This window comes from Gymnoscopelus braueri (assembly GCF_963280865.1).
Source record: "Gymnoscopelus braueri genome assembly, chromosome: 23".
NCBI classification, from domain to species: Eukaryota; Metazoa; Chordata; class Actinopteri; order Myctophiformes; family Myctophidae; genus Gymnoscopelus; species Gymnoscopelus braueri.
In genome coordinates this window covers 6,624,483-6,652,087 of record NC_137625.1, presented here as the reverse complement: position 1 = coordinate 6,652,087, position 27,605 = coordinate 6,624,483, and the positions used below count along the sequence as shown (strand labels likewise).

The window sequence follows — 27,605 nt, the reverse complement described above, 5'->3', positions numbered from 1 at the left end:
TTTACCTGCAGAAACACACTGCCCTCTCGCTGTATTGTGGTGTTTACACTGTTTGTTTTGGTAGACGGGGACATTTTGGGGCTACCAAAAGAAACGGTTAAAACACCACAATACAGCGAGACGGCAATGTTTACTTTCCGCAGGTAAACACCACCGCAAAGTTACAAATTATGCTTTAACTCTTGAAAGTTACAGACCTGATTTGGTTCTTAAACTATCACTATTTTAGCTGGGGAGCCCCTGGAACTCCCTCCAGGACCCCCCGGGGGTCCCCGCGCCCCATGTTGTCCCCCCAGTCTCCAGATGAACATGTATCCTTAGCTGGCACGGGATGAAACACTTCCTCAAAAGGTTAAAGGTCACATCCCCTTACGACGTGTCAACAACTTCCTGCAACAGTAGTGTGTGTGTGTGTGTGTGTGTGTGTGAGTGAGTGAGTGAGTGAGTGAGTGAGTGAGTGAGTGAGTGAGTGAGTGAGTGAGTGAGTGAGTGAGTGAGTGAGTGAGTGAGTGAGTGAGTGAGTGAGTGAGTGAGTGAGTGAGTGTGTGTGTGTGTGTGTGTGTGTGTGTGTGTGTGTGTGTGTGTGAGTGAGTGAGTGAGTGTGTGTGTGTGTGTGTGTGTGTGTGTGTGCCAGTGTTAGTATACTTGTGAGCCAAATGTCCCCACAAGTATGGTAAAATTTGAGTAACAGACATTGTGAAGACAATTTTCCTGTACAAGAGAGATGGTTGTTTTATAGTAAAAAGAAAAAACATATTTGGGGTGTTAGGCTTACGAGTAGCAAAAGATTCAGGTTGGGGTTCAGGATTAGGCATTTTGAGGTCTAGATTTAGCGGTTAGAGCCTGATTTATACTTAATCGTGCGCCGGTGTCGCGCACCGGAAAATAGCTGATCTACAAGCACACAACGTGTCGTGCAGTAGATCTGCTATTTGTGTGTGTGTGTGAGTGAGTGTGAGTGAGAGAGAGAGGGGGAGAGAGAGAGAGATAGAGAGAGTTTACAGGGCCAAAACAGCTAATGGGTCTGCATTGGATTTGTGTTGACACAGCACCTCCAGTTTAATGAACTGGTTTTACGAGGACCTTTATATACGAGCGATAGAACGCACAGGCCAGAGAGTCTTCATTCCGCCCGATTTATAGAAGAAATGTGCCCCCCCCCCCCCCCTCCCCCGTTACATTTTTAACAAGAGGAGAGAGGAAGAGAAATAGATTAGATAAATCTGTGTAATCTTACCTTTCTAGAGTGGAGGTGTTGTGTTCTGTTGAGCTGGATTACCACACTCCTCACCTAAACAAAAACACAAGAGAAATGCAACTATAAATCGTCAGGTGGAAACATTCGTACGTCAAAAACTGTTACTTTTCAGGAAATGGTATAAAAGGAGAGCCTGTGTTCCATTGCAGCCAATGTAGTTATTATTTAGTCACAAGCTCTTTCATTGGTTGAATATTTATAAAACCCATGCACACACTTAACCACTTTCACTGTCCAACATTTTAAATAATAGTGAAAATAGCAAAGCTCACAAAGCGTTGTGAGCTTGCAATTCTGCTATTTTCACTGCTTTTGCGCAGGTAGAGCATACCACTTTAATGTGTGAAATAGGACACTGCATAAAATGAGTATACCTTCACTTTTGGTACAATACTTTCTTTACTTTTACTCAAGTAATTATTTTAATATTACAAGTAAAGCCACGTCTACTTGTAACAGAGCAATTCTACGCTGTGGTATTGCTACTTTTAAGTAAAAAAATCGAAGTACTTCCTAGTTCCTAGCCACTGGGGCTTCCTAAGGCTCTGTTTCTAATGACTGCCTTTTACATTGAATGCCGAACTGAACATCTTCTTGGAATTGGTTACAGAAAACAGTCCCTTTCTTGGTCACATCTATGAATTTTTCATCGCTCCATGTTCCATTTATCCACTACTCTGTGTTGCATTGCTGATAATATGTCCCTTTTAAAAGTCGCTAAGATATGTTCGCATGCTTTTTGTCTTATCTCGTGCAGCCTGGCCCTGCAGTTGTTCAGAAAAATGCTCTTGAAAACTTTCCCTCATTTTCCCCTCATTCACACAAGCTCCTGGCAAGAGTCCAACTCCCCATATCACTGGTTTATTCAACACTGACAAGTCATTTAGAATCATTACTCTGAGAGAGAGAGAGAGAGAGAGAGAGAGAGAGAGAGAGAGAGAGAGAGAGAGAGAGAGAGAGAGAGAGAGAGAGAGACAGAGACAGAGAGACAGAGAGACAGACAAACAGACAGACGGACAGAGCAAAAGAGGGATGGAGAGTAGGGGGTGCAGAAACAAACAGACAGACAGATTGAGAAAGAGAGAGAGAGTGGTCAATGTGCTTCAATGCTAGTTCGCTGTGTGTGTGTGTGTGTGTGTGTGTGTGTGTGTGTGTGTGTGTGTGTGTGTGTGTCTCTCTCACACACTGAGAACAATTGCGAGGGTATTTTGAGTTCCTACTCATAGTGATTGACGTACATGTAAACCAATGAAGTGCCACACTCACAGTGACTGACAGAAACGTAAACCAATAGAGAGTCACAGAGTTCATATGTGTCCCCAATGATCACAGCGCATTCCAACAAAGTTACTGGCAACACACTCCAGCACACTTTATGACATTTGTTTCAGCACTAAAATGCTCCAAACATTGTAAACATTTCACATTGGCTGTGACTATTCAGCCAACATACAAACCAATTTGATCCACTGTGGGCATTGCCGTTTTCTGTTTTTTTACTAGGAATTGACAGCTGAACTGACATCACGTCTAACATTCTGCAACGTGTTTCATCAGTTTATCATGCAGCAGCCATAGCCAATTAAGACCTGATGTTTATTTAACCTTCATTTAAATTAGGCAATTAAAAACTATTTTATTCAGAACATTTACATTTACAAGAACGGCCGGGGGCTTCCATTCTCCAGCACCTGGGGACCACCTCCATCTTCAACGACTTAAACCCTATATACCTTGTTGACCTGGGTCCCCCAGGGGGTCTGTACTTGGTCCCCTCCTTTTTTCCACCAAATCTCTGATCTACAAGCTCTCAACACGTTGTGAGCTTGTCATTAAAAGTCTTGATTCTCCATACACTTTTAAAACTTACCTAAAAACATGGCTGTCCTCAAATTATAATTGGACTTGGGTAATTGTTGCCCCTACTTGCTTGCCCCCAGAGAGTCAAACAACGCACTCCCTCAGCAAGCTCCATGGAAGAGCTCTGCCCCTCGCCTATACTGTATCTACTGTTGCTTTTAGTGTTGTTGCTGATATGTAATGTATTTTATATATTGTATGTCTCTTGATGATGCATAGCATAGACTTTATAACTGTACTGCCGTACTGTTTCCAAACTCGCTAACAAAAGGTATTCAATCAATCAATCTAGAAAAAGAACGTGAAATCACCCCATTGAAAGTAATATCAAAAACCTCTTAAAGGTTCTATGACATTCATTTTTTGTGTTTTTTTGGGGGTTTTATGACCTCAATTACACCCAAAAAATCTGAACTTTGAACATTCAGTGGATTTTCTGTGGTCTGGGGTTTTCTGAATAATTAGGCTGAAAAGTAATCTGAGTTTGGCCCTTCGGCAGTGAGGTCACAGCCGATTAATCCCGCCCACTCTCCTCCTCGCCCCTCCCCTCCCCTATCCTTTGGGGGGGGCGGAGCAGAGGCGATGATTGACAGGCAAAATCCCTCACCAGCGACACCCGCAGGCAAAGATTTATTTTTTCATTGCAGTTGAAAAGGCTTTAGAACTGTGAGAGAAAAACACCTGCCATGGATCAATGTAGTGGAATTTTTTGTTAAAACTTTCTATACACGTTTGAAGGACCATGACAAAGACTTTTAATGTTTGGTAAAACTGAACGTCATGAAACCTTTAAGATGGCGCCACCTGTCCATTGAATGGTTCCTCAAGTTATATCAATTTTTTCACCGACAATTTGCCTATTTTCACTGAATGTTGGCCTATTAGGACGTGCCCAGAATCGGGATGCTATGGTTCATGTGGTTACAGGGCACTGACATGCATGGAAACTCTAGAAAGGCTCCAGTGGGGTTCGCGAACGGAGCGGAGCCTGGTGTAGCCCGGCCCACAGAGTATTTGTATATTGTGGTATTGCTACTTTTACTTAAGTAAGACATGCGAGTACTTTTTCCACCACTGCCACGGAGAAATGGCACACACAAAGTCGAGTGGAAGCCTCCTCTCTCTCACACGGTATTTCATGTTAAAGAAAAGGCAGCCCACTCCATCATTCAAAGTGTACTGCATTCTTCACCCTAAACTTTCCAAACAATTCTGGGGGCCGTAGTGCTAATTGATGACTCGCTCGCCGTGGAAAGAAACGCCAAGCCCCGATTTGCCGGGAAAACAGTCGAGACGCAGCGAGTGGCTGAGAAAACACTGTAGAAGCGCCCGGGTCACTTTAAATGTTGCGTGTCGGGTGAGATGAAGCAGAGATTAACTTGCACTCCGCTTGCTGATTGAACGGCTCTCAAGTTAACTGCATTCCGCTCATTCATTGGACAGATCTTAACTTCATTCTACTCGCTCATTGGACGGGTCTTAACTACACTCTCAATGGACAGATCTTAACTTCATTCTACTCACTCATTGGACGGGCCTCAACTACACTCCGCTCACTGATTGGACGGCTCTTAGCTACAGTGAAAGAGTTATTCCAGTAACAATCACAGGGATCATGTCCACTCACACACATAAACAAACAGTGGTGTTGGGTTTGTTCCTGTAATTACAGCCATATGGTTTTCCTTAACATGATTCATACTCTTAACCCTGATGGAGCTTTTTGTAGAGTTGGATGTAAACTATATCAGTGGTTCTTAAAGTGGGGTCTGGGGACCCCCAGGGGTCCTTGAGGGGGCTCCAGGGGGTCCCAAGCAACATGACTTAATATGGCATTAAAAAAGTGAAAATAGCTGCCTTTTTTTTTTGTTGCTATTTTTATATACCACCATTGTACAACAAAAGGCACCCAGATCTGGTAAATAAAAATATAGCAGATCTACAAGCTCACAACGCGTCACTTAGTGCCGCGCTGCAAGCTTGTACATCTATTTTTTTACATTTTAGAAAAATGTCCATATTTAAACTTTGTGTTTTTTCGTAAATTAACGCTCTACTTGTTCATACTACAGCGTCACACAAAAGCATCAAAAGTAGCAGTCGCTTCGCGCCGCGTTTCGAGCTTGTAGATCTGCTACTTTTGATGCTGAAAATGTACAGTTTTGGACATATGAGGTTTCCACCCGACAGAGACGATATGACAGGGAGGATGACGACAGGGCTGACTGGAGGTCTGGAGGAGTTAGAAAGCGTGTGTGTGTGTGTGTGTGTGTGTGTGTGTGTGTGTGTGTGTGTGTGTGTGTGTGTGTGTGTGTGTGTGTGTGTGTGTGTGTGTGTAAAAATGTCAAATCTGCCCTCTGCTCTGTCATTACTGATGCCTGCCTCAGATGAATATTGTTCACATAGGGGGAAGAGAGAGGGAAGAAAGAACGAGACAACAAAAGAACGAGTGATAGAGAGAATTGCTTATTATAGCAACAGTTACTGGTCTTTGGGTCAATGCGCTTCAATGCTAGTTCACTCTGTGTGTGTGTGTGTGTGTGTGTGTGTGTGTGTGTGTGTGTGTGTGTGTGTGTGTGTGTGTGTGTGTGTGTGTGTGTGTGTGTGTGTGTGTGTGTGTGCACGTGGTAGACATGATACTCCACCCTGTAGCTGGAGGAATCCCAACAATGAAACACAATACACAAGTACTGTATGAGAGAGAGGACAAAAGAGGAGGAGCTAGAGAATAGGAGAGAGAGAGAGAGAGTGATACAGAAAGACAGAGAGAGAAAGAGAGAGAGAGATGTAGATTTATGGTCCCCATAGAAAAAGGGTGTGCCGAGTACAACATTAAATCTATCACAAATCTAACACACACACACACACACACACGCTTGAATAACCTTGACCGAACTGCAGTCCTAAATTCTTCACCTCTAATCCCCAAACGGTCCATTTACAAGTCAGGGTGAATCTTTCTTGCTGGTGATGTATATTTCAGATACCACACTGGCCAGGACACACACACACATACTGTGCGTGTGTGTGCGTGTGTGTGTGTGTGCGTGCATACGTGCACAGCCTGATAGATGCAGGATGAGTAGTGAAGGTGTATGCGTGTGCGCGCGCGCATGTGTGTATGCGGCCTGATGGCTGCAGCATGAGCGGTGTGTGTGTGTGCGTGTGCGTGTGCGTGTGCGTGTGTGTGTGTGTGTGTGTGCGTGTGTGTGTGTGTGCATGGTGAAGGTGTGTGTTAGATGGAGTTGCTGTAGATGTGATTTGTGAGTCAATAAGTTTTTGGTTGAGGTGGTATCTCATCATGGTTTATGACACTATGACACTTCTAAATCACACACTTCTAAAAGACAGCACACACACACACAACAATACACTACGAAACACACACACACACAAATAGACACAGACACACCCACACGACCACACAGACACGAATAAAAGTACCCGCCATCTTCACACAGGCCACATGTGCAAAAATACACACACAACAAGCACCCCTTCACACAAGTAACACACACTAACATGTACTGTACCGACACACACATGGCCAGATTGGCCACACCCTCACAGTACACTCCCTATCACACAAATACAACCCCAGATTTGTGAGCATGTGCACAAACACACACACACACACACACAAAAATGACAAACGGCAACGCACACAGCGCCAAAACCCAAAAACCCAGACATGGAGAGAAGAGTGTTGTAAATCAGAGAGAGAACAGATCTGAGAGAGAGAGAGAGAGAGAGAGAGAGAGAGAGAGACAGACAGAGAGCAGTGAAGTTAGTGAACAGCAGCATTTATCAGTTTTAACAACTTTTATGTCATATGCGTTTTATTGGATGACGGTATAGACACGGTGCACGCCCATCCCATCCTAACACCCCCACCCCCACCCCCAAACAACAACCCTGCCAAGGTAGTTCATCTACAATGACGGGACAGTGTAAAAATGACTAACAGCGTGGGTTGTTGTGCGTCCAGAGGGTACAATTTAACACCCTGGAGGGTCTCCAGATGTCTCCACACACACACGTAACCCTCTTCCTGGGCTGGGATCCTATGTCACCCCCTCCCCACCCCCCTCTCTCCCCTCCCACGCCTGCCTCTCAGCTTTCACCCTGTCTGTCCGTCCCAATAAAGAACAAGTACAAAGCGAGGGAGGGGGACGGGGGGGGGGCAACGCCCACACCACCTCTTTTTCTTAAAAAGAGAAAGAAGTCAGAACAATGCCGTGTACTGCGTTTTGGTAAATCACACTGGGTGTGAAAACGGTCCGGTTGAGGTTGCATACATCAAAGTAGAGGCCGCGGGCAATTAATTAAACGAAGATACATCGAAAACGACATTTGGAACCAATAAGCCACTTAATCGTGCTCGCGTAGGTTAACCCATTAACTGCCAGAGGTATTTACATATTTTTTTAGCCAGTGCCAGAGTTTTTCATTGAAAAAAAAAAAGTACTCAGGAGCCGAGATACAGAATTTTTAAGTTTTAAGTTAACAAGGAAGTGGATAGGAGTCTAGATCTCCGAAAAATCATATCTCCTTGGTCTTTGGGTCAAATAAGATTATTATTATTTTTTTAATTTTTTCATGTAGATCTACGCGATTGGCACGTGGCGGCTTTAAAGAAGTTCGCGTAGATCTACGTGATTGGCAGTGAATCAGTTAATGGAGTAATAGAGAAGCAATGCATCGACACAAAAAAGGTTCTAATCGCTTTTTTTATATTGTCTCCGCCGGGTGGCTGCCTCATATGAACAAAACTGTTACTTTTCAGGATTCAAATTCAAAAACATCAAAAGTTGTTGATCTGCTACTTTGGATGCTTTTGTGTGATGCTGTAGTATGATCAAGGAGGGCATTAATTTACAAAAAACACATGGAGATAAGAGGTTTCTGCCCGACAGCGACGATATGCAACTAAATGCATTAAGGCCGTTTCAGACGGGAGACTATTGGCGCGGGCGTTGTCGCTTGGATCAGCGGGGATCGCACCGCGATCATTGTTGTTTTGTCCTCCTGCGCGTAAGCGTGGGAAAAAAAGCTGACCACAATCCAGCTCTTGACGCCCGCGGGCGTGTGCAGGAAACGAGCACGAGCGCGAGAATTTCACGGGACCGCGCCCGCTTGCCTCTCCGCTAGAGATGCGCGGATCGCGGTTTTAGCCGCGGTTGCCGCAGTTAACCACAGTTTGGGTGGATTTGGGTCAATCAAATATAATTATTAATTAATATCGGATAAACCGCGGGTGAAATATTGCGGTAAATAAATTAATGACATCTAATATATCTATCCATAAAATAGCTAAATCTCTGCGTGCTTGTGTCTGTGTGAGTGTGTAGAGCAGCCTCTGTGCGATGCGATCACAAAATGCATTGATTTAGCCTATGGAATGTCGGTGCTGCTGTGCTGCGCTGAACATACAGACTCTGCGCAGCAGAGCAGCACCGATCGCATCGCACAACTAATACTAAAACTAACGGGAATACAAGAAAATAATAATATTTTGACATACGGGAAAAACGGTTGGTGCGGATGCGGATATTAAAATTGGATAATATAATTATTGCGGTTGGATAACGGATGGATAATTAATTTGTACATGCGGATTCGGATGACCATGAGAGGCCATCCGCGCATCTCTACTCTCCGCCCCTCAACTTCCCTGCAGGTCCAAAATAATCGCCCGCCTCTCATTGAAAATCAATTACTAAGGCCCGTCAATCGCTCCCCGTCTGAAACATCCTGAAGTCTGATTAAACATCTAAGGCCTGTAATTATACTTCATTAATAAAAAAACTAAAAAGTGCAAAAATATCAGATCTACAACAGCCAATTGTAGATTGGCTATTTTCACCATTTGTCTTTAACTCTTACCCTGCCAGAGTTTTTTCAGAACAGTCTGTAGCCTCTGCCAGGGTTTTGACCGATTTTGGTACCTTTTCGCATAGCCACAGAATATTTTTCTCAAGTATGATTGATCCCCAGAAAATTTCTAATCACAGATGAGATTCAGGTGTGGTTTCACAAATGTCAACGAGGTCAATTTGACCTTGTTGTCATGTGTTGTTTGATGTTTGAAAATAGCTCAAAACCAGTAGTTTCAAACCAAAAAACATTGTGAATTGTTTGTCCGTTTCAATTTTAACATTGAAGTGGACGGAGCAGCAAATCTTTGGAAATTGTTATCTCCTTATTCGTTTGGAATATCGAAAAGGTGTCAATACTAAATAATTAGAGAATCTTTTTTGATTTTTTTTTTTTTTTCATGACGTTTTTAAACGTCTTTGGCAGGCAACAGCTAATTTCTCAAAGACGTTTATAAACGTCTTTGGCAGTTATAGAGTTAATAATCGTTCATTAATCGTAACCGAGGCAAAAGTCATATGGCCCAGCCCTACTCTGTAATGCATTTCCTAGTGCTGTGAAATCATACGGTTCAGGTTGCATCTACATCAAATAGCAAGTTATGAATTCATCATGCAGTGTAAGTTACACTTACTCTAACTACAATTAAGAGGAACTTTTAATCTGAGTATTTCTTCCGGCATGGAGGCGCTGCACTGTGTTTGGCAAATCACAGCGAGTGTTAAATGGATCGGTTAAGGTTGCACACACATCAAAGAACTTTATGCATTATGAACTCACACGCTTGTCTAAAAGTGCAAAAGTGTTCCAATCGAAAACGTTTTATTTGATTAAAGTTCCTATTTGAGAAAAATGTATTATACTCAAATACATACTCAAATACATATATACAAATAGTATTACTATTTAACCCTATGAAAGCCCCATTAAAACATTTTCAAAAATAGCATGTGAACTTGTAGATCTGCTAGTTGATTGTTTTTTTTTTAATGTTCTATAATGTTCTCTCCGAAATAGGGACACTAGGTTGAAAGTTGCAGAACGATGTTAAAAAAAATTAAAAAAATAAAATATAGTGGGTCTGGCTGTACACCAAAGATGTGCATTATGAATGTATATGCTGTACATGTAATAACAGGAAGAGCGAGAAGGGGAAAGAGGAATGAACAGATTAGACATGTCATGGTTCATTCGGCTGTGTGGGTGTGAAGTGCAGGTTGTCTTGAGTTGTTTCTGGCATTCGGTCTTCAAAGACAAGCAGGCAAATCACATCCAGAGAGAGGAATTGACGAGACGAGATCAGTCTTCCACAAACCCAGATATTCTGGAGAGATATTTTAACTGCATTGGCACCGTTTTTTTCCTTTTCTACAGCAAGACATTTATTTTAACATCTAATGGAAAATATCCAGTCTCTCTTGCTCATAGCTCTTAATTTGCCTGTGTGTCGGGCGGCGATAAAGCCAACCAAACAACACTTCCTTTCATGTTAAATTTAATTATTTTTAATTATATTTTAGTTTATCTGAATTTTCAGACTCACATTTTAGTGGACCAATAAGCAGCTACAGATTTATCCGCTGTGAGGTTGCAAACAAAGTATAAAGATGGCAAAACGACAGAGAAATAAACCAACCTGCTCGGCTCTTTATTGACTGAACTCGGCACAACAAAGTTTGTTGACTTGCTCTTTATTGACTTAAACTGTGGAACAAAGTGTGTTGACTGGCCCGGGATTAGAGCACATCTGCTAAACATAGAGACACCGCCTCTCCAGCTATCCCTTTCAATTAGGACTAATCAACCACTGTGTTATACAACTTTGGCCTCTGTATCACTCACACAATAACATAATGCCATATAGCTCCACACACACACACACACACACACACACACACACACACACACACACACACACACACACACACACACACACACACACACACACACACACACACACACACACACACACACACACACACACACACACACACACACACACACACACACACACACACACACACACACACACACACACACAAAGTAACTAAGTACATTTACTCAAGTACTGTACTTTTTAGGTGTTTTTACTTTACTGGAATATTTTCAGTAGTTATACTTCTACTCCACTACATCTGTGAGGCAAATATTGTACTTTCAGTCCACTATAATTAGTAACTAAGTTTTCAAATAATTGCTTAGATTTTCATTATTTTCCGTATACATTTCGGCCATTTGAAACTAGCCGATCTACAAGCTCACAATTCGACGCATTGTGAGCTTGTAGATCTGCTATTTTCAAAAGACTTTTTATACATTTGAAAACTTGTGAAATGGGACATTCTGTGTAATGAGTACTTTCTTCTTTTGGTACTTTAAGTATATTTTGATGCCAACACTTTTGCACTTTTACTCAAGTACATTTTGAATTGCGAACTTTTACTTGTAACAGACTATTTCTACATTGCAGTATTGATACTTTTACTCAACTAAACAATTTGAGTACTTTTTCCACCAGAGTGTGTGTGTGTGTGTGTGTGTGTGTGTGTGTGTGTGTGTGTGTGTGTGTGTGTGTGTCCATACTGTACTTATGAGACCCAAATGTCCCCACAAGTATAGAGTAGCAGAATTTGAGAAGTAGACATCGAGAGAACCAATTTCTTGCTGCTCACAAGAGAAATGGTTTGTTTTTAATGGTAAAAAAAAAAAGTATTTTTAGAGGCTTACAATTAGTAAAAGATTCAGGTTGGGGTTAGACATTTAGAGGTTAGGTTTATGGGTTATGGTTGGAGTATGCCAGATTTATATTTAGTAGTGCACTGAAAATAGCCAATCTACAAGCATACAACGAGTCGCAGCACAGCGTGTTGTGAGCTCGTAGATGAGCTATTTTCAGCTTTAGGTTTATGGTGAAAAATGACACGTTTTATTAGATGGCATTCGTGAAATTGCCTAAAAATGTTGATGTCCTCACAAATATATAGTCATACAAACGCACGTGTGTGTGTGTGTGTGTGTGTGTGTGTGTTTTCACTTAGTGCCAAGTACAGACCCATGGTCAAAACAATTAAAATATAACCACCCCCCCCCCCCCTCTCTGCCATTCACAGCACTCTCTCTTTCTGCCATTCAAAGCACTCTCTCTCTCTCTCCCTCTCTCTCTCTCTCTGCCATTCAAAGGACTCTCTCTCTCTCTCTCTATCTCTCGCACTCTCTCTCTCTCATTCAAAGCACTATCTGTTCTCTCACCAAATGATGGCAGCAAGGACAGAGAAAAACAAGCACAACTTTGGAGTGTTGTTGGAGGGTGTCTGCCATTTAAATACGTACGCTCACAAAACAGAAACTTTTCTTATTAGTATTTGTCAAGTTTGACTGAGGGTTAGGGCTGGGAGATATGACTTACAGTACCAATATCACCATTATTTCTACCTTTTGACACATCGACCGCCAGAGGTTAATCTCATAATGTACTCACCAGTGCCAAGGTGTTTTTGTTGTTTTTTTGTTTTTTTCATGTCGCCATAGATCTTGTTAAAATCCTTAAGATTGAGATTGAGCCGGTCTGTTTACATCCGCGACATCCCACTGTATCTCCCAGTGAAAACCACGTGTCAAACGGGGCATCCATGTTTGAGTTAGAGCGGATTACGTTAAACAGTGAAATGCGAGGAGAAAAAACTACAGGAAGAGAATTGAGTTTCAGTTTCGTCTGTAGAACGAGGGCGGACGTGATCGTCAAAACCGGATCCCAAATAATTCCGTTTCCGGTCATCAAACCGGAAACGGAAGTGGATCAAAAAAATTCCGAAAGTGCACCCGGACCGCGCATGCGCGAAAAGACCGCAGCCCGTAGGGCTACGGTCTCGGCGCTTAACAGTTGGATTTAACGGACCGTAGGACTACGTTCTTGGCGGTTAATGTGTTAATGAACGATTATAAACAAAAGTAAAAATAGCAGCCATCTTTGCTATTCTTACATATCACCATTGCACAACAAAGTATAATACAGGGCTAAAGCTTAAATCTGACTAATCGATTTAGTCGATTAAAACAGCTATTTGAATTTATTTCGCGTTGATACGTTGATATAAGTAAAGGACAGCATCTTGATTTTTTTATTAAGTCAATTATTGGTTCTAAATGTTGATTTCAATTTGGTTAATTGCCCAATGGGTAATAACCTGTTACGTATATGCTGCTTTTATAATGTACATTGGTACATCATCTACGTACGTTGTTACAAGTTGTCATACATGATTATGACAAGTGTTATAATGACTATTATAAATGCGATTATAAATAATGCATTATAGACCCAACCTTAATATACAGTGTTACAGAGATGTGTTGCAGAGCGTAAAGAAAGAAAGGGACAAGCCCTGGGGAACCCATTCAATGAAGTATACAGTGAAAATATTACTAAGTGAAAATATATTACTAAGGTGTAATATTGACAATTGTGTGAAGATATATTACTAAGGTACACAAGGTACACATGTAATATTGGCAATTGTGTGAAGTGTGGATATTTCTTTAGCTGTGTTGTAGAGGACAGTGGTCACTACATTTAAGTTATATCCATTTGTGTTGTAGTTGTGTAGTGGCGAGGGCCACTGCATTTTACTGCATTTTACTGCTTTTATTTTATTTTATTTTATTTTTGTTTGCTTTATTGTTGAATTGGTTCTAACTGTAATTGTATTCTTGCTCTGTAAAGCACTTTGAGCTGCATTTCATGTCATGAAAGGTGCTATACAAATAAAGTTTATTATTATTATTATTATTATATTATTAAGTGGTTAACCCATTAATACCTGGAACGCATCTGTGTCACTTTAGATTTATTTGGCTATTCAAAAATAGCAGATATACAAGCTCATAGCGCGGCACCGAGTGCCGCGCTATGAGCTTGTAGATCTGCTATTTTTGAAAAATCTTGAAAAAATATTTTTCAGATTTTTTTCAAAAAACTGTTAGGATTTAGAAAATAAATGTAAGAATTGCTTCAGGTCTTAATGGGTTAAGTGGTCCAAACGACTGGCTCGCTCAACTCGCACGACGTGGATTAATGACGGGTGAAGATTCTTAAACAAGCATCACCAAAAAAGGGAACATGCATCCGCACTGGTGAAATGAGATGAAATGCTTCTTTTAACCCGTTAAAACCGGAAAGCACCGGTGTCATTTAGATTTGAGCTAAAAAGCATTATTTTATACTTTGGCTATGAGCTTGTAGATCTGCTTCTTTTTTTTTTTTACGTGAAAATGTGTGCAAATCTTTAAATATATATATATTTTTTTAAATCTAATATTTGTAACTCAAATTAACTCAAAACAATTTGCTTCTGGGAGTCCCTGGAACGAAATATTTAGAGATGGGGGTCCGGGGCCAAATACATAGAATGTTAGGGGTCCTTGGCATGAAAAGGCTTGGGCACCATATAGCAACATAAGTTTTTCAGGAAACTGTTTGGATTTAGAAGACATTTGTAGAATCGGCCTCAAGTCTTAATGGGTTAATGCATAGCAGCAGTCAAACAAACTTTAGCGTTCTGTCTCTCTGGCCTTGGTCAGCGTTTCTACATCTCTCTCTCTCTCTCTCTCTCTCTGTCATCCTGCTTTTTACTCGTCCAAGCGGCACAGAATAGTCCACAGTGTCTCGTTATCTAAGCATTTTTCCCAAGGCGCTGGCCAGCGAGCCATGGGCACACACACACAGCCTAAATCCAGGACACTGACAGACCAACTGCAACCGTGCCAGCACATATTGGCATTGCTAGGCAATAGGCACACCAGTTGGTGTTGTTTTATGCATGTGTGCCACGAGGCTGGTTGGACATACTGTAGTACTGTAAGCTGTGGGCTGGCTCCAATGTTGTTGTTTTTTAACACACACACACACACACACACACACACACACACACACACACACACACACACACACACACACACACACACACACACACACCAACTAGTCGACTAGTATAACCACTAGTCGACTTTGTTGGTACTAGTCAAATAGTTTTTATTTTTATATATATTTGTTTTTAATGCCATAGTAATGGCCCATCTTACTATTATTATTATCCTCCTGACTTTATTTTTTATCAAAAGGGGGTCAAAAGTATGCCCAATAAAAGCCTATTATTGGGCAATGGGGATCCTTGGAGACGCTGCTGTGGTGCTGTGCTGCTGTGCCAGAAGCGCTTCCCTTAAAACGCCATAAAAATAAGGGCAGGAGGATAATAATAATAGTAATATAGTAGTAGGATGGCATTAAAACAATGCCCCCCCCCCTAAAAAAAAAAAAAAAAAAAAAAAACATTAAATTTTTTTAAATGTAAATTTCGACTAGTCGACTACTACTTGGTCAAATGAGTCGACTAGTAAAAATCATTAGTTGTGAATGCCCTAACACACACACACACACACACACACACACACACACACACACACACAGAGTAGTGGAAGCCTTGAGGATTTCCTTTCACATCCAATTGAGACCAAAGTAAACTTGACGTGAGCGACAAATCACAATGCTGCTGCAACCTCTCTCTCTCTCACACACACACACATATAAAACATACACACATACAATACCAGACCCATAGACAATAGAACAATATGTTCATGTGCCACCTACTGTATGCCATCAAACACACAGCCAAACGGTACACACAATGTGCTAAATGCACACACACACACACACACACTCACACACACACACACACACACACACACACACACACACACACACACACACACACACACACACACACGCACGCAGACCTGTGTAGCTGCAGGAAGGCAGGAAGTGTGTGAGACTTTAATTACAGTGTTTGGATGGAGTCTATGAAGAACAATCATGATCCCATTAATACACACTGCTGCTTATGGAAGCTCTTTGATGTGCTGAGACTGGACACACAGTTCTCTTTCCTGAGACAACTTTTTTGTCATTCCAAAAACACAGGTTTAACCACTTAAAACTATGTCCATACTTGGTTCCCTCCTTTTTTCCCTCTGCACCAACTATCTTTGTAGAAAATAGCAAATTGTAGATTGTCTATTTTCGCTGATTATTCCCTTTTTTGGGCAAAAATTATAACATATTACCCACAATAGGGTTGCTAGGGTTCATGCGTTTAACGGGGAATAAAACCAAACAATTCAGATATACAGTAGTTCTCATTCTACATGCATCCATTACTTTTTAGTTTTATAAACAATTGACAGTGTCAACTAGGGATCCTTTAGGATTTCAACAATTCCAATTATTTTCCTGTAAAAAATATATAAAGTTCTATAATTTTGATTAACATTTTTGATAAACTTAAAATTCAATCAAACATACAGTATTGCATATTATAGCATTTATAGTATAGTGTTTCTCAAAGTGAGGTCCAGAGACCCTCTGCGTTACTCGAGCTGGTTCCAAATGGACCCTTACAGGTCTGTAACTCTCGAGTGTACAAATGGTACCAATTTGTACACTCTCAGAGTTACAGACCTGTAAGGTTCCATTTGTAATGGTGGTCCTGGAAATTAAAAAGATTGAGAACCACCGATATTGTAATTGTATAGCAGACATGAAGTCCACATACCAGCTCTGACAGTGTGATAAACCCGGTTCCGGAAACGGTTCCAAATGTGATGGAACCGATTCTGGCTCCTCAATGTTGGATCTGGTTCCTCCGGTACCAACCCCCAACCCTACTGTCAACTTGTGCTAATCTAATGTCATTATAGTAATGTGCTGATTCCAGGTCCAGTGATTAAAGACAATACAGAAGAAAACGGCTCACAAAACTGTGTCACAGACGTTTTGGAGCGGAGTGGCCTCATCTGGCCCCAGAACACTGATGGAAATGAGCCTTTATTTACACTGTAATGAATTCACTCTGCCTTATCCACATGTAGGCATGGAACACACCGCCTAACTGTGTGTGTGTGTGTGTGTGTGTGTGTGTGTGTGTGTGTGTGTGTGTGTGTGTGTGTGTGTGTGTGTGTGTGTGTGTGTGTGTGTGTGTGTGTGTGTGTGTGTGTGTGTGTGTGTGTGTGTGTGTGTGTGTGTGTGTGTGTGTGTGTGTGTGTGTGTGTGTGTGTGCGCGCGTGCGTGTGTGCCCTCATCAACGCAGTGGAAAAGACTGATGCTGGATGTCTACACACACAGTGTGGAGGCTCATTGAGCATGGTGTGCGTGTCACCCAAATTTATTACTACACACACGCACCCCGAGGTTTCCTCTGAAAATGTCTCACTAAGGTCTCCAACAGATGGTTAGTACAGCTGACACACACGTCTCCTTCCCTTCCCATCAGTGATGAACATATTCCTTCAATTATTTGTGATCAGTCAGAGATGAGACGGAGAGAGAGAGAGGAGAGGGAGAAGGATAGAAAGAGAGGTAAGATAAATGTAATTATCCAAGTGGAGAAATTTCCAGAAGGCGCTATTGATTTTCTTCTATGATGTTGGAAACGTCTAATAAGTTTATAGTCAGAGAGACGGAGGAACGGGGGAGAGAGAGAGAGAGGGAGGACTGGAAGAAGGTAAGAGATGCTGTAAGCATGAGCTGGTCTTACAGGAAGAGGGTTGAGCCAAGGTCAGCATCGTTCGCACGCGCGCGCACGCACACACACACACACACACACACACAGACGGTTTCCATCACCATGTGATTGCATCAAAGACACTGAGGAATCCATTTCATCATCAATATGAGCTGAGAAGAACTAAACCTCTTCTCTTATTAATCTGCTGGACATGACCCAACTGACCAGTACACATTATACCATACTATCATCTACTCTCAAACTTTTCTGGCCGCAACACCCAAAAATACGAGATTTTTTAAAACTGACTAGCACTTGGAATTGTTTTGTTTGACTCAGTTCCACAGATATTGTGAAAATAGGCGATCTACAACCTGCCTAATGATGATGTCACTGGTAGGCGGGTTTCTGAAGTGTCCACAGCCCTCCTATGAGATTGATTCAGACAATATAGAACATCATCAAACCCAGTACTGTTTTTTTTTTATAAAAATGTTGATGTTGCCATTTTTATGAAGAAGAAAACCCGGACTGGATCCGTGGATCCGGATCTTCAAATAGTAAAATCAATATTAAAAAACAGTACTGGGTTTGGCGATGTTCTATATTGTAGAGGACCCCCAGTTTACTATGCATTAGGCCACGGACCCCAATAACTCTGCGAGTTACCTGCCAGTTACCAATCATTTTGCCAGGGACCTCTTGGAACCCCCTCAATGACCCCTGGGGGGTCCCTGGACCCCATTTTGAGAACCACTGATATAGACAATAGTTTTATCTTATAATTCAATGAGAAGAAGCTGTGCAATCAGGGATGACAAACATGCTGCCAAACTGGTAAGAAAAGAAAAAAACTGCCTCATTAATCTGTCAGTCATGCAAGTCACAACCTTTCCAATCATTATGCTTAACGAGCTGTTGCACAACTATTATAAAAGGTGCGTTCAGGCCGAAAGTGACAAAAATGATGATGTCGCCATGCAGACAACACCAGTCTCACTGCAGATCAAATCATTCTACACTTAACACCTATACTTCATCATGCGACAAATAGCGATATTATCCGATCGACAAGCACCCGTAGATCGGCTATTTCCGTTAATCGTCGTAATATTAAGTATATATTAGGGCTTAAAGCTGCACTATGTCACTTTCCTGTCCTACCCCAGATTTGAACCCTGGTCTGAAATGTTTAGAGCCTGCCTGCTCGCTCAGGGGAGAAATTGAATTTTGACCTTTATGTCAAAACTTGCGTCAAACCAGAAACAGGATCGTGTCAAAGGTTGTGTCCAACCTAGACACAGGATCTAAATGTCTCAATAGAAGAACAGGGAGACCAAATACAACCACCCCAAGTGTATAAGCTATATAGTATTAACTCTCTCAGTGCCAGACCCCGAGTTATCCCGAGTTTTTGGGTTATACCCTCAGTGCCAGAACGAGAAATCCCGAGTTAAAAAAAAAAAAAAAAAAAATGGTGTATTCATTGGCACTGAAAGAGTTAACATACTCTACTATACAGATTGGACAAAATAATATTTTATTCACTACATAATACCGCTTTAAGTGGTTCATGTCTTCGGGGCAGTCTACAGATCATTCCCACAAAATTCCACAGATATTGTCTACATGTGACATTATTTGATGCACAGTGTGACATCACTAAAACCCATTTGTTCCTGAGATGAGACCAATTATCATGTCATTTTGACGTTGAACTTGACCTTCAAAGTTTTAAGACCAAAAGTTAATCATCTCTTAGGGGGAAGTGTACTCATCATTCCACCTTCACGTTTCATGAAAATCCAGACATCCGCTCAAGTTATTTTGGCAACAGTAGACAAATGTAACCTCTGTGTACCTCCTCTGGCAGAGGGAAAAATACCACCGGGATTTCCTCCACTGGACTGGCACCAAACACACACACACACACACACACAGTGGTGTAAAGTAACTAAGTACATGTACTTGAGTACTGTACTTAAGTACAATGTTGAGGTACCTTTACTTTAATGGAGTATTTCCAATTGTCTATACTTTTACTTCTACTCCACTACATCTCAGAGGCAAATATTGTACTTTTACTCCACTACAATTATTTGAAAACTTTAGTTACTCGTTACTTTGCAGATATACATTATTACATCGTAAAACATACATTAACCACTTCAGCCCTATTTTATACATAAGCTATTTGAAAATAGACGATCAACGCGTCACGATGCGACGCGTTGTGAGCTTGTAGATCTGCTATTTTCAAACATTTTAGTACTTTTACTTTTGGTACTTTAAGTACAGTACATTTTGATACCAATACGTTTGTACTTTTACTCAAGTACATTTTTTATTCCGGACTTTTACTTGTAACAGATTACACACACTCTTTCAATCTTCTTTCTCCTTTTCCGTCTCCAGTCCTCATAATCTTTTATGCCTTCTACTTGGCTCATGGCTGATTGTCATAGATTAGAATTCAAACGCACGTATGCGCACACACAGACACACACACTGAGAGAGGCTCCAGCCATGGGAACGGTCTTTTAATAGGGGTTGTAAGGGTCTGGCTGAGTCAACAACAGTTAGAGAAGCACTCAGGGCGTGAGTGTGTGTGCGCGCTCTTAGGCGTGCATGGAGTTCAGTTCTCCATAGTGATGGACATGTCAGCTCTGTCAGAACAACGTTATCATAGTGGATTGTTGCCATGGGGAGAAGAGCAGCTAATCATAGAGAAGACTAGTATTCTGGAGGTGTGTGAAGTAGTACCAGCCCCCCTGGTACGGACGGACGGACGGGACGCCGTTTATATTTTTCTTCTTTCTTTCCTTCTTTTTTTTTGGGGGGGGGGGGGGGAGGTACCAGGGGGGCCCGAGCAAAATTTCTTAATATAGCGTCACAATCATTTTAACCACTTTAACCAGATTTTATACTTTGGCTATTAAAAAATAGCAGATATACAAGCTCATAGCGCGGCACTCTATGAGCTTGTATATCTGCTATTTTTGAAATCCCCTGACACAAAATATTTTTGAGATGGGGGGTCCGCAGGAAAATATGTATCATTTTGAGGGTCCTTCACATGAAAAGGTTTGAGAACCACTGGTGTAGACAGATGAGGAACATGTGAATAACTGATGATTTACAGCTAACAGATAACACCATTTCCCATGGGGGAAATTCAGCTGTCATGGCATTACTGCAGTTTAAAACACAGGACTGTTCCAGTAAAAGAGATACAGATACAGAGTAGAAATAAAATGTAAACGATTAAGTACAGTAGGTAGTAACGCATACTGTAGGGATTAATGATAACAGCACCATAAGAGGCTACACTAAAATGTATCTAAATAATTCCTACCATATTTATTTATCAGTCGCTCACAGTGAAGATACAGACAAGTACGGAACCGTTAATGTGGATTAAAATGACAAATTAGACATGTAAGGTTTGGTTCCAACCGGTTCATAAACTGATAACGTAAAACAAAACGAGGTGGCAACGGCAAGACACTGAACCCCTAACTGCTACCGATGAGCAGGTTGGTGCCTTGCATGGTTTCCTCCGCCGTCGGCCTGTCAGTGTGTGAATGTGTGTGTGAATGAATGAATGCAATGCACATTGTAAAGCATTTTGGATAAAGGCCCTATATTATATAAAAGGACCATTTACCATTTACCAAAACACACACATCATGACTTTGAGTCAGGCGCCGGATCACCTCGTTCCATTTAACTTGCTTCTTCCTGTCCCTCTCAAGCACACTGTCCATAAAGCAGAAATGGCTTTAACCCATTAAGACCTGGAACTGTGTAATTTTTTGATTTGAGCTAAAAAGCATTATTTTACACTTTGGGCTATTCAAAAATAGCAGATATACAAGCTCATAGCGCGGCACCGAGTGCCGCGCTACGAGCTTGTAGATCTGCTATTTTTGAAAATGTGTGCAAATCTTTGAATATATATATTTATAAAGCAAACATTTTTAACTCAAATCTTTGCTTCTGGGGGTTCCTGGAACTAAATATTTTGATGGGGGTCCGCGGCCAAATACATATAATTTTGGGGGTCCTTGACATGAAAAAGATTGAGCACCACTGATATAGAAATATACGTTTTTCAGAATACTGTTGAGATTTAGGAGACATGTAGAATCGGCTTCAGGTCTCAATGGGTTAAAACAGAGGCAACCTAGTTGTGTGCATAAATGAACCATGTGGAATAAAAACAAAAAACAAAGTCCGATTCCAAAATGGACCCAGGGACATTTAGACCCCTTTCCGACACAAGCCCAAGGACAATCGCACCTCTTTGCCCCGACCTCGATTATATGACATGAGAGATAAATGAAGCTAATAGACCCGCTGCACCATTAGTACAGGATGACTTACCGCGGTGCGAGGCGAGTGTCTTGGCAGTATGGAAGCACACTGCGTGGCAGAGAACACATCTAGCTGGGCAGTCAGACGTGACAAAACTACTCACTGATGACGCACCTGTTGACTTTGGCTCACTAGACTCGTTCTCTTGCAACTTCTGTTTCATTTCGCAAAAAGAATGCAGCCGTCATCACTAGCTAGCCCTCTGGGTTTTTCCAGGTTGTCATTGGCTGACGGACCTCACGCGTTGACCAGGCCATCGGGCAGGGGGGGGGCCAGCAGTGGCACTCGCTCAAGTCAAACAAAAATGTGTTTTTGTTTTAAACATTTTTATACAAAATAAAGAATTAAAAACACTACACCGGTCTGCTTGGAAACTATACCATTTGGGAACGATGCAAGTTTGGAATGCATGCCCGGTTACGCAATACCCGTTGTACCCATTGAACCCAGATCGAGATACGGGAAGGACAGATGCGCACACTGACATGCACGCAAGCATGTGGAATGTATAGTTAGATATAGCCCATTAATTAAAATAAAGAACAGGTAGTAAGTAAGTAAAGTCTAATTTACACTTACTTGAGCATCATGTCTCACACAGAAATTATAAATCAGGCATAAGTAGCCTTGGAAAACAATGGTTCCAGAGCCATGTAGCCCATAGGTCATGAGCCTATCTTCTGTTTCCATTGCGTGAGGCCACTTGATGTACAAGTGCACTCCCTGGACATGACGCTAGTATGTCACAGGGACCTGCCCCCAATCCAACCCTTGATGCTGCTGAGAGCCAAGCAGGGAGGCATTGGGTACCACTGTTACAGTCGGCCGGGGATTGAACCCCTGACCTCCCAGTCTCAGAGCGGACACTTCCTCTCATGTCCGTTGAGGTAAATGCGTTTAACATAAAGGTAAATACGTTTTCAGTCGAAATGACTTAAGATCCATGGAGATTACTTCATAACTGATCACTGAACCAGCTCAGGTCTCACGTTTTCGAGTCCAAGTGGACCCTTGGAGACCATTAACACACACACATTAACATAGTTTCACAATCGCTTCGCAGCTCTGCTAAAAAAAGATGGCAGTCGTGTGATGCCTCTACAACACAGAACAGGCGCTCACAGACACACACACACACCACAGCATTCCTGCAGGGTGATAACCATCTCCCTCTGATATTATCCTTAGGCTGAGGGAGCCCAAATACTTCCATATGGGAATCCAAAGATTTAGATGTGGTGAGATATTCCACGCTATGCCTCCCTGGCGAGCCGACCCCCGCCCCCAACGCCGTGAACTCCAGAAGGAAAGCCGTCCTTGTGATGGTGATGATCACAAGGATAGCATCACATTAGGGAGATCTGCCAGCTACTGAACCCCCACACACACTGCATTCTTTATTCCAACCAAACGATAGTCATCTCTGCAGCTTGTTTGCCCTACAGAGGGGAAAAAAACAAAGAGGTTCCATATGGGAATAGAACATTATTTTAGTTTATATGTTCAGAAAAGAAAGCAAAAATACAAACAAACAAAAAATCGGAACAACAAGGTCATATCACAAAAAAACAAAACACACGAGAATCTTTCCATCGCGTTTTGAGAGAGCAGAACCCGAGAATGAGGGCTCTGGTAAGGAAACAATGGTTTGTGGTGTTCGGCAGGGCCGTGTCATCTCTGTCCAAATAAGAAGTCCTTGGTGAGATTGTGAGGCAAAAAGCCAGTACAACAGAGGAGTAGACCCAGGATTCAGTGGAGGTTATGAACAAACACGGACCAAACCAGGGAGAAAACATTGTCTGGCATGTCCTTATAGACGCACAGTACAAATCACCAAACGGTCAAAAAGCAACATACAGGGTAACTTTTGTCCCTCTACACACTAAATCTCTCTGACGAAAATAGTACATCTGCAAGCTCACAACATTATCTGTAGATATCACATGCACTCAAGCCTAGAAATAATTACGACTAATCAAGGGTGACACAAAAGAAACCATATGTTTAAAGACGTCATGAAATGCCCTTTTATGGCTATTGGCTACCTTTATGTCTTCTTCTGAAACGGAGGCGTGTTGTGCCTCAACCAATCACAGCCTCAGCCGACCGCCCGCACCCTCGGGCTATGGGATTGATGGGATGTAACTGCAGCTACTGTTTGTGTCTTGTGCAGTGCGAGGGATAGAGAGAGAAGGGCAGCGCTGAAGCCATAGGATGAATCTGTTACTGCATTGCCTAATTCTCACCTCAATCACGTTGTCAGATAGATAGTTATTTATCATGCCGTTTAATTTTAAAATGATAACATTTGTAATGCACTGGCCAGCCGTCATCTTGAATTAGATTCACAACAACCTAGCAAAACCAACAGTGTGTCTATAATGAGAAACAGCTGCGTGTGCAGAACATGAGCTATGAGAATCACACAGGTGAATGAAATCATGATTTATATTTATTCATAAGGGCTGATGTAATCAACGCAATATGTTTTGGTTTGGCAGGAAGTCATTTAGATTGGAACGTTAGGGACCAAATACACATGGATTGGATATGCTCTAAAGTAGGTCTTTAATAATGGACTGAGAATATGTTGTGCATTTGGTGCTACGACGTCACCCTTGAACAATGCCACCCCTGGGGTGGGATGGGGGGTGTAGATAGCGGAATGCAGAGCCTTCCATTGGAGAGTTACGTCAACTAGGGGGCAGAACCGGCACCGGTCACGTGGTTCATGTAAACTCGAAATAGTGACAAACGCCCATAGACTCCAGTGCATTCCGTAAACTTCCGGTTCAGGGCTTTGTCACTATTCGCCAATGGAAGGCTCTGTTGTAGAAGACTGGCCCGATGAAGTGAACGGAGGTGACCCAACTCTCCTTATATGGCTCTGGCGGAATGGAGATAGAGAAAGATGATAGATAAATGCAGCAGCTAACAGAGGTCGTGTTGACCTCATAGTGTCACAGAGATACCAATCTGTTCTCAATTAGGTCCTCACACGCCACCGCAGAGCAGAGCAGAGCGGTGAGTGTGTGTGTGTGTGTGTGTGTGTGGCTGGCTCCCAGGAGAACGCAGGGGTTTTCCCTGCTCCCTGATGCTGCTGCCAACACCAACATGAAACCAGGGGGTGGAAAGCGAGATGGAGAAGGCTTCCTCCTAAACCAGTGATTCTCAACCTTTTCTTGTTCGGGGCCCACTTGAAGGTATCAAAAGTGTTCACGGCCCACCCACCTGACCACTTAACCCGGCAGCCAATCGGCTGCCATGTTAAGTGGCCAGATTTTTAATTTGATTTTAATTTGTCAAAAAATCGATTGTGTTCCGGGATAGATCAATGGAACAAACACAGGATACTTAAGCATACATAATCATAGTTCCATAATCATTGGTATGACAAAGGCAACAATTATTTTCATTTTCTTTCATGTTATATTATCATTCAAATCTGAAGTGTTTTGGTCATGGCCCACGGCCCTCAGGTTGAGAATCACTGTCCTAAACGCGAACAGCCTTTTTGCATGTTGTTGAGGGAAGCCTCGCCCCGAAGGGGCGGGCGCGCGGGCGGGGACTTCTTTCCTCTACATTAGAAGAATTAGGACGTCACATTCTAATACAGCCCAAATACCCCATTCCAGCACCGGCCTCAGTGGCGCACCTCGCTAATCATTAGACTCTGAATCCACTTCAATTGAGAGTCTAGGTTCGACTCCCGCTTGAAACAATACTTTTTCAAACAACCGAAGACTACTTTTTTTCGTCGATAAAGTATAGTTTTGGACCATGACGGAGGCGCGCCGACTCAGCAGACCCTGAGGCTGAGGAGTCGCGCCCGAGCGCCTCGAGGCGTGAGTGCCCGCGACGAGTCGACCGGCCGATGGTCTGCTAGTCGACTAAGTGCCGTCCGAGTTATGTACCGATAGTCACAGAATCGTAAATGATGTTGTGGGGACTGCGTTTGCCCCAACTGCCACTCAGTGCACTAACATAGCTCGCGTCGCCAGGCTCTCTCCCCGCCCGCCCCCCCGCCCTCTTGCCTTCAACAACATGCAAAAAGGCCGTTCGCGTCCTAAACCACTTGTGGAGTCCAGGAAGCATGAACAAGGAGTCAACTGAGATGAGAGACACCACGCCACGGCATTATGCTTCTGACCAACGCAACATTCACACACACACACACACACTACAACGCTTTGGGATCAGCAGGTACCAGACAACAGGATTGAGACAGGCTTTATGAGTTGAAATGGAGAAGACCAGTCTGGGCATGTCTTTATTTAATAGGCACATTTTTTTTTTTCATCTTTTATAGATTTATTTAATTATTAGTTCAATGTTTTTCAAATCGATTTCAAGATTTTGAACTTTTGCATGTCTTGTTAGCCTTCGCACAAAACATCGCGATCGGCAATGGACCAAAAAATTCTGGCATCATCAGGCTGTAAACACAACCCCCCTGCCTACCAACACAGACACACACACCAGCTATCATACACACACAGCTCATTTCTAGGCCTGACCTCTGGTAGTCGAATAGTTGACTAATTAGTCGAGGGGTGTCTGAGTCAACTGCCAATCTCTTAGTGGAATTATAAAAAAAATATTACAAAAATTAATTATTCGACTGAGAGATTGGCCTAGTTTTTTATATATATTTTTTTGCATGATTTGACCGAGAGATTGTCATCGAATCAGACTGATTCAACTGCCAATCTCAGTCGAATCATGCAACAAACAAAAAAAAGTAGACTATTGGCAATTAGTCGCCAATCAGATTCGACTATACAAATCCTTAGTCGGGGACAGGCCTACTCATTTCCATAATCAAGTTCAGAGGGTGAAACAAAGCGCCATCATCCCTCCTCTCTTCATCGCTCTTCTCCCCGCTCTCATACTTTCTCTCCGTTGGTGGTCGTATTGCATTCTCTCCATCCAGAAACTCATTAGATGGTCGAATGCCGTGCGGGCAGACGGGCAGACAGACAGACAGAGTTGATGGCATTTCATCAGCCTGTCGCCTGTGTTTCAGACCAGAGTTGTGAAATGAACGGTCGTCTGTCAACACGCTGCGTATGATTTTCACACTAATCCGGTCAGAGTCTTCACAGGGGATGGCGGGTGCTCCACAGGGGTGACACGCAAGTTTCGATCGTAAACGGGCCATGAAAAATATCCTAAAATGGAATTTGGGGGTTAGGGGGTATTCCGGTGAGGTCGGAAATGAATAGACACAGGTGGGCCGCGGGTCTAAATGGCAACACTTATTTTACCACCTACACATACTTTGTTGACCGGGGTCCTTCACATCTAATCCCTTTGCTGAAAATAGCCAATGTACAAGCTGAGGTTTTTTTTGTTGAATGTTCATCCCAAAATATAGATATAAATAGACCCATTTCATCCCTCAGGGGAAATTCAGTCTTCAGCTTGTGCATCTCAAGTAAGCACGGGGGGAGGGGGCAGTTGGGGGTTAAGTGTCTTGCTCAGGGCCACCTCGACACATTGCCGGGGCCAGGTATCAAACCTGTGACCACTGTGACCTTCTTCTTCCCTGGCAGGCCCTCTACCCATTCAGCTATTGCCGCCACATGGATGCTAGGTTTCATGTGGTTAAGTCCGATTGTGCCTGAGTGTATTTATAATTAATTTCCTTTTTTGTGTGCATAGGATGGTGTTTG

At 42.4% G+C, this 27,605-nt stretch overlaps 1 protein-coding gene across 4 annotated transcripts in view; it reads right to left on the bottom strand.

Annotated features, from left to right (window-relative positions):
* Positions 1–27,605, bottom strand: part of LOC308080091 (plexin-B2-like) — a 259,483-nt gene that overhangs the window by 167,692 nt on the left and 64,186 nt on the right. For all 4 annotated transcript variants that reach the window (XM_080421826.1, XM_080421828.1, XM_080421827.1 and 1 more), the window contains one exon: positions 1,238–1,291. The gene's annotated coding sequence lies outside the window, so the exon portion shown is untranslated. The remainder of the gene's footprint in view (positions 1–1,237; positions 1,292–27,605) is intronic.